Source organism: Xenopus laevis, chromosome 8L (genome assembly GCF_017654675.1).
Source record: "Xenopus laevis strain J_2021 chromosome 8L, Xenopus_laevis_v10.1, whole genome shotgun sequence".
NCBI lineage: Eukaryota > Metazoa > Chordata > Amphibia > Anura > Pipidae > Xenopus > Xenopus laevis.
The window spans coordinates 56,429,037-56,447,240 of record NC_054385.1 but is presented as its reverse complement, the minus strand read 5'-3'; the positions used below and the strand labels follow the sequence as shown (position 1 = coordinate 56,447,240).

Here is an 18,204-nt window from a genome sequence, read left to right as displayed (position 1 = left end):
CCATTAGCACTTTTTCATATGTTCTGTGTGAACTTCAAAATTGAACTCCCTGTTTTCAAGAATGAAGACAACTTTATTGATTTGAGATGATACAGTTATAATGTGCTTCTAGAATACATTCATATACATATAAAAACACTACACTATAGTTCATTACTAGTAATAAACAGACCATATATGTTCAAAATGTGGAGGTGTATGTGCAACGATAGTAGTATGGCCAAGTACTTTTGGTACTGTTTAGATTTGCCAGAAAACTATTTCTAATATTGATCAGAAAAGGGTAATGGTTGCTATTTGCAATGAGATTTTAGCACTCTAGCTGCCAGCAATATATTCAAATTAACGGGTTAGGATAGGGTGCATACTTTACCAGGTTAGATCCTGTCAGTAAACCTTATTAACTAAATTATTATTTATTAGTTCAAAATTATTGTATGAATGAAAAAAGCATGGTAAAATGTGCCTTTCTGATCACTGTCCTTAATATATTGATAATGGGTTGAGTGCAGAGAACAGCCTATATTTGTTTTTATATAGATCTACACATTCCATTTGTATCACTTTTTAATACTAAGCTTTTCTTGAGTCCATGTTAAATCTCTTAATGTAAATTCATTATATGAAATATAATGTTAGGTTGAAAAAAGACACATCCATCAAGTTCAACCTTTTAAGTCTATATATAACTGCCTAACTGCTAGTTTATCCAGAGGAAGGCAAAAAAAAACAACATTTGTAGCCTCTCTAATTTGCCTCAGAAGGGAAAAAAATCTTTCCTGACTCCAAGACGGCAATCGGCCAGTCCCTGGATCAACTTAAATATGAGCTATATTTCTTAACCCAGTATTTCCTCATTTGCTAAAAAGTCATCCAACCTCTTCTTAAAACTATTTATTGTATCAGCCAGTATGCCTGATTCAGGGAGAGAATTCCACATCTTCACAACTCTTACTGTAAAAAAAAAACCCTTGTGAATATTTAGAAGGAACCTCCTTTCTTCTAATCGGAATTGGTGCCCTCTGTCAGCTGGACGGACCTACAGGTAAATAGAGCATTACATTGGTTATTGTACAATCCCCTTATATATTTATATATAGTTATCCTATCCTCCATTAAGCACCTCTTCTCCAGCGTAAACAACCCCAACTTGGCCAGTCTTTCCTTATAGCTGAGATTTTCTATACCTTTTACCAGCTTAGATGCCCTTCTCTGGACCCTCGCTAATTCAATAATGTCCCGTTTGAGCACTGGAGACCAAAACTGCACAGCATATTCTAGATGGGACCTTACAATCTCTCTGTACAGTGGAAGAATAACCCCTTCTCCCACTAATTTATGCCCCTTTTAATACAGCTCAAGACCTTGTTTGCCCTTGAAGCTGCTGACTGGCATTGCTTGCTACAGCCAAGTTTATTATATCCAAGGTCCTTTTCAATTATGGATTTGCTTAGTTTAGTCCAATTAAGGGTAGAAGTGGCTTGCATATTTTTACATGCCAGGTGCATGTCCTTACATTTATCAACATTGAATCTCATCTGCCACTTAGCCTTGCAGATTGCCAGTTTGTCAAGGCTGCAAGGATGTCGCATCCTGAATGGAATTAATTGGGCTGCATAGGTTTGTGTCATCTGCAAACACTGATACATTACTTAGAATAACCTCCCCTAAGTCATTAATGAAGAAGAACAAGTTAAAAAAAGTGGACCCTATACAGAGCCCTGAGGGACCCCACTAAGAACCTTTTGAGAAGTAGAGAACATACTATTAACCAACAACTCTTTACCCGATCTTGTAGCTAGTTTTAGCACATTTGTCTTTCTGTATCTGTTACAACCATACTGGTACCATTATTTAAAGGAGCCACACGCTCAACCCACATCTTTTACTATTAATATACTTAAAAATGTTTTTGGGATTAGTCTTAGTGTCTGCCCCAATAAGATCTTCATTTCCAATCTTTGCCTTCAGGATTGCTGTTTTACAGCAATCATTAAATGCAGCTTCTGTCCCCTTAACACTTGTATTTTTTAAATGCCTTTGTCTTCGATCCTATTAACTTCTTTACTTCTATATCAAGCCACGTAGGGTGGTTATTGGTGTTTCTACATTTACTTCTTAAGAGAACAGTAATGTTTAAATATTTTAATTGACAACAATTACTGTTCTGTGTTTTTAGTAGAAAACGACAGCCCTTATGGTTCTAAAATTAGATTTTCTGAAATTCAGGATTTTTCTTTCCCCTACACAATCTCTCAGCCATGCATTAATCTCTCTGCTCCCGCAGTCTTCTTATTGTTGCTCGTGGTACAAGTAATACACTTTGAGAAAATGACCTTGGAAGTCCTCACCCTTTTTCACCTAGATTTTTAAAATCATTCTTGAGGACTTCCCCCCCTCCTCTTACTTTCTCATTACCTATGTATACCAAGACCACTGGGTCTTCCCTAGCCCCACCCAATAATCTGTACATTTGTTCCACCACTTGCTGAAGCCTAGCACCAGGCAAGCAGCAGAGGTTCAGCATGAAGGGTCCTTACAACAGATTACCCTATCCACCTTTCTAATAATTGAATCCCCTATAGCTAAAACCTTTCCTTCCTTGAACCCCCCCCCCCCCCCACTGCCCATATTAGACATACTGCCTCCCAGGGTGTTCTGAGAGTCAGCCTGCTACATGTCCTCCCCAGCATCTTCACCCAAAATGGTGAATCTGTTGCTTCGGACCAGCCCCTCAGCTTCCGTCCCCTACTTCCCCTCTTGACTGTCACAAACCCATTTGCCTCCACTGCCCCTTCACCACCCCCCACTACACTGGCCCTGCCAGTAGTTGCTCTGTGAGCCTCCTTTCCTCCCCTGCGTTTTCCACCACCCTCAGTGCTGCAAGTTCCCACCTTAGAGTCTGCAGTTCAAATTCCAAGATGAAAAATAAATCTATAAAGTTGGGAGTGGATATTTTGGAGAAAGAGAAGGGACTTAAAGGAAGGTATGAACTTAGTGGAGTGTGTGGGAATTAAGCAGTGGGTGAGATAGAATAACTTGAAAGAAATGAAGGGAGCATATTAAACTGAAGAGAGCAATGGCAAAGTAAGGGAATGTCTGAAGGTGTTGATGGATTGGTGTTTGTGTGGTAACCTTGCAGATGATGAAGTAGGTGTCCCCAAGAGAATGGAGTTGCATTCATTGAAAAAGGTGAAGGAGTGAGATGTTAGTGAAATATGCTTGGGGGTTGCTAAACTTAAAGCTGGAAGATGAGTAAACAGAGAGACGATGTTGGCTCTGATTCAACTATATTGGTGTTATTTTAATCATAACGGAATTATTGCAGTAGTTTAATAGGAAATCAGTCATCAACTTTGCTTGGTCTTGGGCAGCTAAACAGCAGATTCATTTTTGGCTTCTAAGGATAACTCATGAAAGGTTAGTAAATGATAATCACTTGTGTTTAGGTTGAAAGTTATAGTACTGGAAAATGTTTCTAAAATGTTTTGAGATGTAACTGAAGCCAAACAATGAAATTTAATTCTTGTTCTTGAGACATAGCACTGATATACTGTATATCACTGATAAACCCACAGATCTATTACTGGTGTGAGGGTTGTTCTGTGATACTTGTAGCAGAAATATACTGTACATGTCCCTGGGTATATTACCTCACAATTTGGATCTTTAAATATTGTGCTCATTTCTAGACCTGACACCTTTTTGTCTATGGACCTAAACAACCTGATGTTGGAAATGGAACATGTTGAAATAAAGTAATGTCTAACTAGAGGCTGAAGAGAATTTACAGTTAAACAGTTTTCTCCACTCGAGATGAGTGTGTGCAGTGTAAAAGATATGGCAGGAATTGTGTACATTTCTTAGGAATAGTTAGATAATTGTGCAGTTATGCATGTTAGGCTTATGTTATGCCCAGGCTAAGTATTTTGTAAGTGAGCAGACAGAAAAATTCACAGTACTATGCTCAGCGATTTTCCATGTCTTCAGTAGAGGTTCTAATGCCATACAGTAAATATCAATTTTGAAACCTTTGCCAACATATGGTTTCCACAGTAAGAAGTTTAGGATTACACATAAAAAAGGATTCTAAATGAACACTGCTAAATTAATAAGGTGAGTCAGTTAAAGTGAATGCAACTCATTTACTAACAGGCGATACATGCCAACAGTGCAGTATCCCATAGCAACCAGACAATTGCTTTCATTGTCTGACCAAATGAAATTGCTTACTGAGGACCATGGCCTACTTTGCTGGTGAACTTTGGCATCTGTTATAGCAATTACATCTTTTTATCTTTGCTTGAGAAAAAAGCATTTTAGCCTCTCATCACCCTGTAGACTGATCTGTGAATCTAAATTCAGCATTTCAGACCACTTTTCTTCTCTGTACGTCACTGATAATTCAGACTTTTATCTAATTTAATCAGACCAGTGCTTGATCATCTAATGATTAAAGCTCAATTTTTGAGAGATATAAGACAACGTATTGGCCAACCAGATATTTTTTGGCACACTCAATAGCCACTGAACAACGCAGAGCAACTAAACATGCACAAAGAGAGCTTACCAGGAAAGAAAAATGGGGTACTCCAGATCCCAAATTATGTGTTTAGCTCTTTGACGCAGGCTGAGATCCACTACATTGGGCTCTAACAACTAAAGCCTTTACTTTACACACTGTACACACTATTCCAAATGGTATAATGGCTACCTATTATAGTTACATTTCATTCCTTTCAAATTGTATCCAGTACCACTGTAATAAAGGGTTGAACCTTTAATATTAATAATTGTATCAATTAATATTAGTAAAATATGAATACAAATATATACAGTAGTATCAAGATTAAACATTTTGATATTCTGCTTTTGAGCAATAACTTACACACACACAAGTAAAGATACAATGTAAAAACATTTACTTAGTTTTGTATGATGGTAATTACAGGAAAAGCCAGTTCAGCATCAATATAGCACAAGTGGATCTTATTCATATGAATGGAGATGGGACTTAGGGGTATATTTATGAAAGATTGAAATTAGAGATCACACAGTCCGCTAGAGTGGTATACCGCATCTTTCCATTCATTTCTATGGGATTTTTTTTAAGTTTTTAATTTCTATGGGATTTTAAAGGCATATTTATCAAAGGATGAAAGTGAAAGTTTACCCTTTGATAAATACGCCTTTAAAAATCCCATAGAAATTAATGGAGAGAGGCGGTGGTGATCTCTTACTTCACTCTTTGATAAATATATCAATTGAGCGGATCTGCTTCACTCAGCATGAAAAAAATATGCAAGCTGAAAGCAGCAGAGCTAACACTCCATCTGCCCTTGGCTTAACTTACATCTATCAGATAAAGCTTGGAACCCAAACAAAGAAAAAAATGCGCGATCCATTAATAATCTGTTAGATGGCAAACCCCCGTACTGTAGAAAGTATATGAGTGGAGTGTTAGGGCAATTTGACATGGGGACATTTTGTTACACATTTTGTTGCTAGTCACAAATAAATGCTAGCGCATCTTCACTATGAAAAGTCGCCAGCTTCCGGCGCCCGGGACGAAACTTCGCATTTTAGTGAATTGGGGTATTCGTAGCGTATTTGCACCTGCCAAAGTGATGCAATGGGTGTGAAGCTGATGCTGGTGAAAATTCGCCCGTTAGTAAATCTGCCCCTTGCCACTTGCTTGCACGTGGTGGTTCATGTTATTTTTGGTTGTTTTGCTGCCCACATGGGATTGAATATGACAAAATGCCCCATTGCCCTGAAAGAGGAGATGGCTACTTTATATTGCATTGATTACTAATCCACTTTGACTCATAACCTGGGCTGGGCCAAATACCTGCCTCGCTTTCCCTTCAACCATTGGCCTAGAAATAAATACAACTTACCCCCTTTTTTCTGTTGGATTTTTATTTTTCGCCCACAGCTTTATTAGAGAAACATAAATAACAAATACCAAATATATAACAGTATTCTCCCAATAAATATTGATAAAAGACATAACATAAACACCAGCCACTTGTGCTCTCCAGCATGGTGGGTACGTTGGATTGCATGCATCAACCAACACCTCCCAGAGACCCACGCTCTTAAAGTGGATATCAACCAAGTCTCACTGACGTCTTGGGACTTTGTAAACTCTGCACTGTTGTCACCATTGCCAGGAACCCACCACAGTATGAGGGACTCCTTTAATCCCTCATACCCCTCCACACTTGCAGGGCCACCTCCACCTGTCTCTGAGGCCAAAATAAAAAATATCAAGGCCCACCACATCCAGGTGTACCCCATTTGGGTGGCAGTACACAACTTCCCCTTCTAGCATCCTGTGCCTGATTCCCCCGTTCCTCCTCACAAACTTTGCAAAGGCTGCATTGATTTTTTACTGTATCCTATCAATTGCTTTCCACTCCCTAGTCCCCACCATACCAACCTGGGCACTATACAGTATGTGACCATATTAGGATGAGCTTCTGGGCCCTTTACTAAACTGTCAACAGATCTTTTTTCATTCGCCCGATGAGGTCCCTCAACGGGATATTACCTAAGTCTTGCCGCCTACATGAAACAAAAGAACATCAAACACCCTGCCGATTAAACTTCCTTTCTAACCGGTCTCTGACCTGCATCCAGGACATACCTCTGCTCCCATCCCAGAGGACATGGTTCCCATCCCACTGGAAGCCTAAACTGCCTACATCCTTCATGCCGCCCTTCTCGCTGCTCCGCCCAGTGAATGTAGGAGTGCCCCATTACCCACACAACACAGAGTCTTGAACCTACAAGAAAAAGGAACACTAAGAACAATAAACCAGCACCATAACTCATTAAACAAAATTGCAAACTTCCGCCCACTGCTCCCAGTGGCGTGCCAAAAACCTTCATTTTCTAGCTCCTGCAGCCAGCAAAGCCATTATGTGCTTCTAAACTAAATGCATTCTAACATACAGCTGAAATCGGTTTGACTCCCAATTCTGTGAATGATCGAGATACTTGGCCCACATCTGGCAGCATCCGTCGCTGTCCTAATTTCCTAATTCTGAAAGAATGGGAGCTGTATTCTTTGGGAACCAACCATAAACCGCTGAGGCAAAGCCTAAATACTGAAATAAACAGTAATATCAAAAGAGCCAACTCATCAGCATGGACTAACAGTGACGGTCGTGGGGAGCTGCACACCCTGCTGAAACCCATGAAACATTAAATGAGACAAAGCCTACAACCTGTAACCTGATGCAATTGAACCAACAATCCTTTACTCCCTTTTTCAGTTTTTGACTCAAAAATCCTCACCTGTAGTTCTGCCCCACACAACTCCACATGCCGTATTTGTACCCTCCCCCATCTTCAACTATTGCAGAAGGCCCCAAAAAACACCAAAGAAAAGGCTAACTGAAAAAGTCTCTTACATCCTGCAGGCCCTGCATCTTAAACAGGAAGGACAGGGCTGCTAAGACACTGCCCATGCTAGTTCTGGAACAATTTTCTTTGCCGTGAATGTATAAAAGCCACAAATCCAAGTCCTCTCTTTCCTCATCTCCCAGGGATCCCTGCACATACCTTTCAAGTTCCACCCACTGCCGCCATACCTTACTGTAAGCCTGCCTCCCAGGTGGCGGGGTCCAAAGAATTTTTCATACAGCCTGCCAGATATTGAATGGGATCCTCCACAGATAGTCTAGGAAAGGGGTTGGAGCCTCAGATGTCCTCGGCACCAATTGTCTGAAACGATCCAGCTGAAAATGAGAGAGTGCATCTGCTATTCTGTTCAGCACATCCAGCACATTTGTGGCCCTAAAACATACAGTAGAACCCCCATTTTACATCCCCTGATTTTAAGTTTTCCCTCATTTTACATTGTTGTTTTGTGGTCCCACCTATGTATTATGCATTATACATTTCCCAGATTTTAAATTTTCCTGGATTTTACACCATTTTTTACTGGTCCCCTGAAGAACGTAAAACGGAGTTCTAGTGTATTATTCTCCAGACACCTTAGGACTAATACCCTCAGTAGGTTAATCATTGGAGGTGGAGGTGGCAGACAAAGAATTGATGGCCGTTACCACCGTCATGTTATCCGAGTGAATGTTGACAGTACTATTAGCCAGCTTCCTGCCCCACACTACCACCAACAGCACGATTGGGAATAGCTCTAGGCATGCCAAATTCTTGGTGAGCTGCGCCTTCTGCCATTCGTCCATGCACCAGTGTCAGGACAGGTTGTGCTTTCTGTGCTGTGACCTAAAATGCTTGTCATAGTTTTGCCACTCGGTACCCCAGTACACCCTATGCACTTCCCAAATTGTGTCTAAATAACAGAACAGGCCCCGAACAGCAGTCAGCAGTGTCCCCTTTTGGGGCCCTTACCCGTGCCCCATGATAGGTATCTCACCGACTGTGGCAGTGGAGCCCGTGGCTTTAGCGGTGCTGGAAGTGCCCCTGGTGCTGCTTATGTCTGCTTTCCAGCTGTGTCCTCGACCACGTGGTCCCTGTAATGTGCTTGCTTGTCCCACACTGCTGCTCCATTCTTGTCTGTGTGGTCCCTGTCCTGTGGCTCCCTACAGGGGTAAAAGGAGTGAGGAGACCCCCGGTTAGGTTTGCCACCTTTTCTGGAAAAAAATACTGGCCTTCCTATATATTTATCTTTTTTCCCTATCAATAACATTGAGCTCAACCATCATTTTTACCGGCCAGGCCAGTAAAATACCAGCCAGGTGGCAACCCTACCCCCGGCCCAGCAACCCTCAACCTGGGACGGGGCGCCCCTTTTGTGCCCTTGAAGGCTCCCCTCCCTCCTTCTGCTTGCCTGCTCCCTTCTGCAAGTGTCTGCTCCCCAGTCCGCTCTCATCACACTCTACCATCTTGCCTGCCTGGCCTCTCTGTCCCACAATGTCTCTCCCCCTCCTCCCCCTTTGCTGCTTTCCCTTACCGGCACTTCTCTGCTCCGTCACTGGTGATCTGAAACTGTATCCTTGCCTGGGGTGGAAGTACTCCTCCTTCATCTCCTCCTCCTCACTCCCAGTCATGAGCCCTCAGCCAGCATGAAGCTGTGCCAGGCTTCCCTTTCTGCAAACTGCACTGGTCTCTATGTAGTTGTAGAGAAAATGAGAATCCCTTGTATATAGCTGATGGGGGGGGCAGAATCATCATGAAATTTGTGTATCTCTAGCTTTGACATGGGAAAGGCTCTGAGTAAATACTGGATGTAACAAGGACTTACTCTGCAAGATTCCACACTCCTCCTCATCATCACATTATCTTTCCTTTTCTCCTTGATCTCTCCATCCTTCTGTTTTCTTTGTCTCCTTCACTGTGCACTCAAGTAACCTCTGATGGTTTCCCCAATATCCTCCCACCTCATTCCCCCACTCCCTGCCCCCTACAACCTTTGCAATCTCTCTGTGACTCATATAAGTCCATGCATCTCACTGCTACCCTGGCCAGGGCCACCTTAACTCAGTGACGTCACGTCGCCATGGAGACAGGCTTACGCTAAAAGGCGAGTGAGGTAGAAGAGCTGGGTGGAGGGGGCGGGGGTGCTAGTTCAGCACCACGTTATCTACAGACGGTGATCAGTGGCGGACTCTTCTGCAGCACTCTGTGACTTGACTACGCTCGGGCACCTGCTTTGCTAAGGACTCCACTTAAGTGCATCGTTTTGCTGCTCCCTTTGGAGAAGTCATAGGACCGGGACAATATCTGGCACTGGTCGGTAAGTCACCAGATCCCATCATGCTTGTGTTTTACGAAGTGATACTGCCATTTACTTTCTGCCACCTGCAGTGCTTTATGTCACACATTAGAAGCAAGTGAGCCACTATTGCTTGTTAACTTGGCATGAGTGTTCCAAATAGAGGAGCAATGTTTAGTAACATACTGCGCACATGGCACCGATCCTTAGGACTCTTATCAGAATGCTGCACTACATTGTGCTGTTCATTGGGTGTCTGTGCAGGAAGCATATCTCTGCCTACAAATAACATCTGTATCATTTGTTATACAACAATCATGTGCTTTATCTTCCTTTATCTCCTGCAGAATAGTAATAGGTTATGTGCTGGTTATGCAGCCTTGCCAAACTCTCATAATGTCCTGTTAATTTAAGGCTAGGGGGTGTTCCCTTAATACTGACTAGTAAATTGCTTTTTCTACAATGTTCATTGTAATGTTTCAGTACCCGTTGCTCATTTATTTAAAAATTACTGTGGTAATAACTCAGAGAGGGGAAAGTTAATTTGTCTGTTCTTTGCTTATTAATAGACTTTATAACAGTATAAAAGCAAATTGTATATAGCAATGTACAAAGCCAGTATATAAGCTTATTGCAAGCTGCATGGTTTTGGGGACACCTTTTATATCTCATGCTCAGCTACAACCCCAGATTGTGCCAGACTCTGCCTCTATAAGAGACCAGCTTCTGCCAGTCTCTTACTCTCTTTCCCCTCTCCGCTCTCCCCAGCTTGTGCCAGACTCTGTGCCTATAAGAGCCCAGCTTGTGCCAGACTTTGTCCCTTTAAGAGCCCAGCTTCTGTCCCTATAAGCACTTTTTACAGTGAGAGCCGTGAAGATGTGGAATTCTCTCCCTTAAAGCAGTCATACTGGCTGATACATTAAATAGCTTTAAAAAGGGGTTGGATGACTTTTTAGCAAGTGAGGGAATACAGGGTTATTAAAGATATCTCATAGTACAAGTTGATCCAGGGATTGGACCGATTGCATCTTGGAGTCAGGAAGGAATTTTTCCCCCTCTGAGTCAATTTGGAGAGGCTTAAAATTTTGTTTTTTGTCTTCCTCTGGTTCAACTAGCAGTTAGGCAGGTTATAAATAGACGTAAAAGGTTGAACTTGGTGGATGTGTGTCTATTTTCAACCTAACTTACTATGTTACTCTGCCCCTTTAAGAGCACAACTTGTGCCAGACTCTGTTCTTTTAAGAGCGCAGCTGTGTCAGATTCTGTCCCTATAACCACCCAGCTTGTGCCAGACTTTGTTCCTTTAAGAGCACAACTTGTGCCAGATTCTGTCTCTATAAGATCCCAGCTTGTACAAGGCTCTTTCTCTATTAGATCACAGCTTGTAAAAGGCTCTGTTTCTATAAGATCCCATCTTGTGCCAGACTTTGTTCCTTTAATATTCCAGCATGTGCCAGATTATATCCCTATAAAACCCCAGCTTGTACCAGGCTCTGTCTCTATAAGATCCCAGCTTGTACCAAGCTGTCTCCATAAGATCCCAGTTTATACCAGGCTCTGTTTCTATTAGATCCCAGCTTGTACCAGGCTCTGTTTCTATATGATCCCAGCTTGTGCCAGACTTTGTCCCTTTAAGAGCCCAGCTTGCACCAGGCTCTGTCTCTATAAGAGCCCAGATTGTGACCATTAGTGCAGATATTATGTTGAACCCAGAAGGCAGAAAGGGAGAGGTTGTGTCCAATGCCTCTTTCTTTACCATGAGAAGCAGGGAGGGTAATATTTCTTAATAAAGTATCAGTAAGTGCGTTTAGATGCTGTTGGGTTTAATCTGCCTCCCAGGTATCCTAAAACCAAAAGCAACTGCCCAAACTTGTATTGTTTTTGGATGTACCTTTTTTAGGCTAGTTGAGCTTGTGGCCCGTTGTAACCTGCTAGTTTCAGTGGATGCTGGGAGCTGTACTTCGATGGATGCTACACTTAGGCTGGGGGTGCTCTTTGTTACAGAAATATGCATGAACACTGTACTTTGCTACAAACCATAGATCCAGTTGTGCTCTGTTATCATATGAGACCTACTGTCTCATATGTCTAATGTTACCTAGCTGAGCAGAGCTTATTAAGGAATAATCTAGGCACTGCCAGAACCCCCTCTTCTAATGATTTAGGCCTCCTTAGTGATAGGAATCTGATGGTTTAAATGCCTGCCTTGCTTGCACAGATACTCATGTCTGTTGTTCTCTGTAACTGTATTGTTGCCAGCAGCACAGTGAATAGTGGGGCTTAGGTTTAGCAAGACTCTATCATATGAGAAGATCTTACTTGTTGTGCATATGTGTTGAGTAAAGGGTACTGCAGGATGCCTAAGCCCTTTTTTTTTTTAAAGAGATCAAATATACCACAAGTAAAAGTAATTCTTTCTCTTCTTTTCTTCTGAGAGATGTTGATCTGTTTCATTGAATTGTCTCACATCAGCACAAAGAGGGACAGTGAGCCCTGTGGCTAGGGAAGGGTAATCTGTATAAAATTTGATCTCATTCTTTTTTTATAGCTAAAAGTAGGTCATTTTATAGCATATAGAATACCTGTCATTCCTATGAAGTCAGATAATTTATTTGCAGGAAAAAAGTCTCTCTTGTCCTATTGATTGTGAATGGCTTTGTGCTTTTCTCTGAGCCAATATAGAACATATTAAAGAAGGTGTCACAGCAAACTAGGAAATGTCTTCCAGGGACATACAGGATACATTTATTGTAACAGCTGCCCCTGGGCTTTGCATCGCACAGACTATTGGTACATACCCTGGTTTGTTTACTTGCTGGGTTTGAGCCATAGACAGGGAAAAGAACACCTTAAAGCTTTATATTAATTAACCCCTTCCCAATGGGCAGCTCTACTGTATTATGCTTCTTTCCGCTGCTCAGTCTGGAATAAATTTATATTTACAAGACTGCTACATTTATTTAGGAACTAATTAGATCTATATGCACAGAATTGGACTGATCAAGCCTTCAAATATAACTAGGGATGCACCAAATCCACTTTTTTGGATTAGGACGAACCCCCGAATCCTTGGTGAAGGATTCGGCCGAATACCGAATGCGAACCCTAATTTGCATATGTAAATTAGGGATTGGGAAGGGGAAAAGATTTTTTACTTCCTAGTTGTATACTTCCCCGCCCCTAATTTGCATATGTAAATTAGGGTTCGGATTCGGTTTGGCCTGGCAGAAGGATTTGGCCGAATCCGAATCCCGCTGACAAAGGCCGAATCCCGAACCAAATCCTGGATTCGGTGCATCCCTAAATATAACCATTGTTATTGTCTGGGTATGTTGTCAAGAGTACAATACAAAGGCATTGAATTTATGACCTATTTAACTGAAGTTTGCTTTATGTTATGGTGTGTTTCACAGTCACACATATGCTCACACACTCTGTGTTTACATTTTTGCTGCCATTATTCTTGCTCCATTTACATCAATGTTTTATACAAACAGACACATAGAGCAGAAGCATAATATACACCTCCACATAAGCAGTTGTTCTATATCAGATTGTTACATTTTGTGCACAATTCTTCCGCTTCAGATGTCTTTAAATCAATGATTTTCAGGAGCAGGCACTGTAGAGTGCTCATTGAGTTGCTGGGCTGCATGGCATGCTCTTGAAGGAGATAATTACTCTGGACTTGATGGCCTTCACTGTCTTTTATGTTAGTGCTGGATGTTCCCAGTGTGAGACATGATTAATCTACACATCATACAAGGATATTACAGGGAACAGGGTGCTCAGCATTTTAGCTGTTATTATATAATGGATTTGTCACCAGACTCCTTTCATAATACATGTTAATCGGAGCTTCTGAACTTGACCCAAGAACTAAACCCTTATCAAAGGAGAGATCATCTCCTTTCTGCATTTCTGTAATGTAAACAGGTGCAGATCTCACAAGTAATGATGAGAAAAAGTGTATGCTGGGATCAAAATAAAGTGTTTTAAAACTAATATAATGAAAAAATCAGATCCATTTTTATCTGTCTATTTCCGCTGACATTTAGAAGTATATTTTGCCATAGTCAAATTAATGTCAAAAAAGCAGGCAAGGCAGATTTTTTAACAGAGATTTTTATTCTTTTTATGGCTAGGCATATGTCACAAGAGTCAAGATCCAAATGTCTTAAAGAGGTTAATGTCACACGTGAAGATTTATAGGTATAATGTGTAGTGTAGCTGCTTTAAAAACAAGGTTCTTATTTTCATAATGGAACAGATTATGGTAGTTTGTGAAGTCATGCATACTGCAAGCAATGATACCTATCTGTAGCCAGCTACAAGAAGTAAATTCTAATCTCATCTTTTATGACATGGCTTGCCTTATTAGGACCATAAAACAAGCTAAATCATTTAGTGATTTCTTGTACATGTATGGGATCTGTTATTCGGAAACCCATTATCCAGAAAGACTCCATTTTATCCAAATAATCCATTTTTTTTTTTAAAACAGTACATTGTACTTGACCCAAGCCAAGATGATATAATTAATCCTTATTGGAAGCAAACCCGGCCTATTGGGTTTATTTAATGTTTATATTATTTTCTAGTAGATAAGGTATAAAGATCCATATTGCGGAAAGATCCATTATCTGGAATCATTATCTTTATAAAGGTCTGAAACGTTGGATGCAGCATGAAGTAAAATAAGAAGAAAAAGCACACTGAACCACAGATCTGGAGTTCTCTCTCTCTCTCTCTCTCTCTCTCTCTCGCTCTCTCTCTCTCGCTCTCTCTCTCTCTCTCTCTCTCTCTCTTTGAGTAACTTTTCTGGAACTGCTCTCCCCTGCTGCTGCTCTTTTAACATTCTCAATGCTCAATTTTGTACGACAGCATCTTCTGTTAATGATGACAAATATTATGAAAGTATATTACCCACAATGTAAATGAGCCTGCTGTTATTGCACAAACATTGGATCCTACTCCAAAATCATATACACATGCCAAGCAGTCAGAAGAACGGAGGCAGCATTAATTACAATTAAATAAGAAACCTACCATGAAAATGATTAATACCAGTTTGGGCTGTCTGATATTAGTAGACTGTTTTCTTCTGATCTTTCTTCTGAAATTAGAGAAGCCATTCTACGTCTATTTATTTAGTAAACATACAGTAGAGATGTATGAAAGGATAGGGAGTCCGTTCACAATGGCTGTTGCATTAGAAAAGTACATCTTTGCATGCCTGCCATTTGCAATAATTTGAGTTAATTAACTAGTTGGTACTTTTGAACCCCCATTATCTTTCATTGATTGGCAGTCAACAAATCAGCTGATATAAAGTATTTTCCTTCAGAGTAGGTTTCCACATTTATTCAATTATTTTTTACTTTTTTTTAAATGATGTGTTGTTAAAACTGGCAGGGAGTTGTTTCCTTTGCCTAAGCTTTCTTATCTCAGTCTCTCAGCTAATTAATCTAGGTATACAGTGAATTTCAGAATAGAAATTCAGAGAATGTGAAAGAATGGTCTGATATACCTGTATACCGGTAGCTAGAATCTCAGTTAAAAAGCATTGCAACCTGCTATTTTGTGAGAGAAAGGAAGTAGATTTAAAGAGATGATTATAGCTCCCTGTGTAAGTACAAAATCCAAACCAGGTCCATTTTTTATAAAGTGCTCTACTCTACAAGACCTTACACATTGTTTTCAGAGATTTGCTCTTTTAAAAGTTTAATGGTTGAAAAGAGAAAAAACATAATAATATTTTGCAGAATCATTTGCACAATACTAAGAACTAGTGATGTGCGGGCCGGCCCAATATCCGACCTCGGAAAAAAAGATAAACTTCACCAGCACCCGAAACCGCACAAATGAGTGGTGAAACATTTTCAAGGAAACTTATAAAGTTCAGTTGCTTTAGATAGGCAAAGACAAAAGGTGCACTCAACTAATTTCCCAGTGTTTCTTTGCCCTAATCTCAAATTTTGATAAATCTGACATTTTGTGCATTAAGATACTAAAATCCTCTCCCCCTTAAACAAAACAGGGATTGTTTGTCCATATATTGCAATATATTCAAGCTGGCCAACTACATCAGTCATCCCTGGTCTGGCCAGTTCTCCACTCAACTTAAATCTGATTCGTTATAAATTCTTTTGCTACATTATACATTTTAAACAGGGATTGAGTATTACCTGCAACCTGCTTGCTTTTAGGGTTAAAACCAAATGGTTTTCTTTTTCATTTGCTACCAGTATGATTACCTGATTGTAGCTCGGAATGCTGGGAGCTACAACATGGAGCTGGCCACTGTTCCTGTATAAACTATAACAAACAAGGGAAAGTTGTGCTCACCACTAAATTTTAAACCATTAGGCGGGGGTGCAATGAGGCTGTGACCACAAAATACATATACACAAAGACAAGAGTTCCGCTGCACTCAACCCATTATCAATATATTTGGGACATTGAGACATTTTGTGCCTTAAGCTACTTAAAAATGCCTTACCCTTAAAACAAAACAGGGATTGTTTGTCCATATATTGCAATATATTCAAGCTGGTCAACTACGTCAAAGTCATCCCATATCTGGCCAGTCCTACGCTTAATTTTCATCTGATTCATTAACGATTCTACTACTTCATTATACATGTTACACTCACTAGGGGATCATTAATCAACACTGGGCAGATTTGCCCAGGGGCAGTAAGCCATAGCAACCAATCATTGGCAACAATGTGCAACAATTTAATTGGTTGCCATGGGTTATTGCCCACAGGCAAATTTGCTTAGTGTTGCTAAATTACCACCACTGTTTCAGTTGCTTTAGACTTAACTCTACTAAATACTGTTGATAGAGTTACCAGACTAGTAGTAAACTTTTTATTACATTACCCCAATAATATTTTGAAGCATACATATTTAAGATTACCTGGTGACTACCTACAACCCCATCTTCTGCTGTATACCTCTGGTGGATTAGATGTTTAAAGCTAGCCAGGTTGATAAAAGCTGCTGACAGACTGAGTCGGCAGCTTATCAGCCTGTACGTGGGGCCATCCGACTGGCTTCCCCGATCAATATCTGGCCAAAAGTCGGGCAGATGTCGATTCAGCAGGGTAAAAAATCCTGTCTGATAGCGGCCGCATCTGTTTGTTGATGCGGTCCCGACAATCCGACCGCCCGTATTGCCTACATATGATACCATCGTTGGGCCCTAGATCGGATCAGCCCAGTATCGCCCACCTCAATTTGGGCATATCGGGGAGAGATCCACTCATTTGGCGAAATCGCCAAACAAGCGGATCTATCTCTATCAAGAGTCGAAGTGAATTCGAGGGAATTTTCAAAGTAAAAAAATTCAAAGTAATTTTTTGGATACTTCGACCATCGAATAGGATACTACGACTTCGAATTTACTTCGACTTCGATTCGAAGTAAAATCGTTCCAATATTTGACCATTCGATAATCGAAGTACTGTCTCTTTAAAAAAACTTTGACTTAAATAGTTTGCCAAATTAAAACTGCCGAAGTGCTATGTTAGCCTATGGGGACCTTCTACAGCATGTTTTCTACGTTTTTTGTAGTCAAAGTAAAATCGTTCGATCAAACGATTTTACTTCGACCGCAAATTCGGTAAAAAAAAATTTGAATATCGAATATAGCCATTCGATGGTCGAATTTTGAAGTAAATTTAACTTTGAAATTCAACCTTTGATAAATCTGCCCCTATGTGTATGGCCACTTTAAGAATGTAGTTAATTCTGCACTGTTCAGTATGATCTTAAATACCTCTTTTCCCTGTGTATAGACACATACCAATTGCACAAGAAGAAGGGGAAGAAAAAATATACATTTAAATTAAGCAATCAAATTGTGTTTTAAACTGGACACATGGGAAGTAATTGGGAAAGCCTTTTATTGCTTTCAGTGGATATGTTTCCACACAACTGAATATTTTTTTTTTATCAGATTCTTTTTATTGAGTAATTTTTCACATTAACAATAAGAAAAAAAAAGACTATAAAAAGGAAGGAGAGTAAAAGCAGGTAAAGAGAGGAAGAAAAAAGGGGAAAGGGGAAGAAATAGCTAAGATTAGCCAGATTGAGCACTGCAATCAATTACATCGTAAGTATCTCATTCTGCGTACATTGCATTCTCAGACACCATTATATTCATACATTAGATAGCCACTCATCCCAAATTTCACCAAATTTTCCTGGACAACCCCGTGCAATATAGGTGAGTTTTTGTCATGGGAGACTCCCATTTACCAACGCCTTCCAAAATGCTTGCGTAGGGGCTTCCACAGCTTTCCAGGTCATTAATATGGCTTTCCTTGCATAGTGCAAGAGTTGTAGCAAGCACAGTCTTTCATTTGACTTTAACATTAGTCCCTCAGCGTGTCCCAAAAGGCAGGAGACCGTATGGTCGGCAGTCCTGCAGCAGAACCCACAACCCCTAACACCTCAGACCAAAAGCGCTGTATTTTGGGGCAATCCCA

At 40.5% G+C, this 18,204-nt stretch overlaps 1 protein-coding gene and 1 long non-coding RNA gene across 4 annotated transcripts in view; one reads left to right on the top strand and one right to left on the bottom strand.

The window, feature by feature from the left end:
- tent5d.L (terminal nucleotidyltransferase 5D L homeolog) overlaps positions 1–18,204 on the top strand; it is a 97,034-nt gene that overhangs the window by 68,248 nt on the left and 10,582 nt on the right. The window contains exon 1 of one of the 2 annotated variants that reach the window (XM_041572779.1): positions 9,361–9,727. The exons of the other annotated variant lie outside the window; for it this stretch is intronic. The gene's annotated coding sequence lies outside the window, so the exon portion shown is untranslated. Of the gene's footprint in view, positions 1–9,360; positions 9,728–18,204 lie in introns of those variants that run through there. 2 annotated transcript variants of the gene reach the window in all.
- On the bottom strand, positions 960–9,401 carry LOC121397036. Of its 2 annotated transcripts, none has more exons than XR_005963370.1 (4): positions 9,236–9,401; positions 8,408–8,573; positions 7,602–7,748; positions 960–1,039 (listed from the first exon to the last, which is right to left on the bottom strand). It is a non-coding gene; the product is annotated as an uncharacterized LOC121397036 (long non-coding RNA). The 2 variants fall into 2 exon arrangements; XR_005963369.1 differs by lacking the exon at positions 9,236–9,401 and adding an exon at positions 8,945–9,097.